Below are 210 nucleotides of genomic sequence, written 5' to 3'. Positions count from 1 at the left end.
GAGGGAAGAGAGTCGCAGCCTAGGCTTGAAGACAGAGATGTTGCAGGTGTAGCGGTGCTGCTGCTGCTGCTGCTGCTGCTGCTGCTGCTGTCTGGGGCCTGTCCCCGCAGCAGCGTGCTGCAGCAATCCGCCCCCTGAGGCCCCATCAGACCCCCCCAGGGCTCTTGCAAAGCAGCAGCAGCAGCAGCAGCAGCAGCAGCAGCAGGATCA

General features: G+C 64.3%; 1 protein-coding gene across 1 annotated transcript in view; it reads right to left on the bottom strand.

Moving 5' to 3' along the window:
* Positions 1–210, bottom strand: part of EMH_0039770 (uncharacterized protein) — a gene marked incomplete at both ends in the record, with an annotated part of 3,032 nt that overhangs the window by 534 nt on the left and 2,288 nt on the right. The window lies entirely within an intron of this gene.

This window comes from Eimeria mitis, genomic scaffold, assembly GCF_000499745.2.
Source record: "Eimeria mitis Houghton genomic scaffold, Emh_scaff1573, whole genome shotgun sequence".
NCBI classification, from domain to species: domain Eukaryota; phylum Apicomplexa; class Conoidasida; order Eucoccidiorida; family Eimeriidae; genus Eimeria; species Eimeria mitis.
Note: the sequence above shows the minus strand (reverse complement) of the source record. Positions and strands in the feature narration are given on the sequence as shown.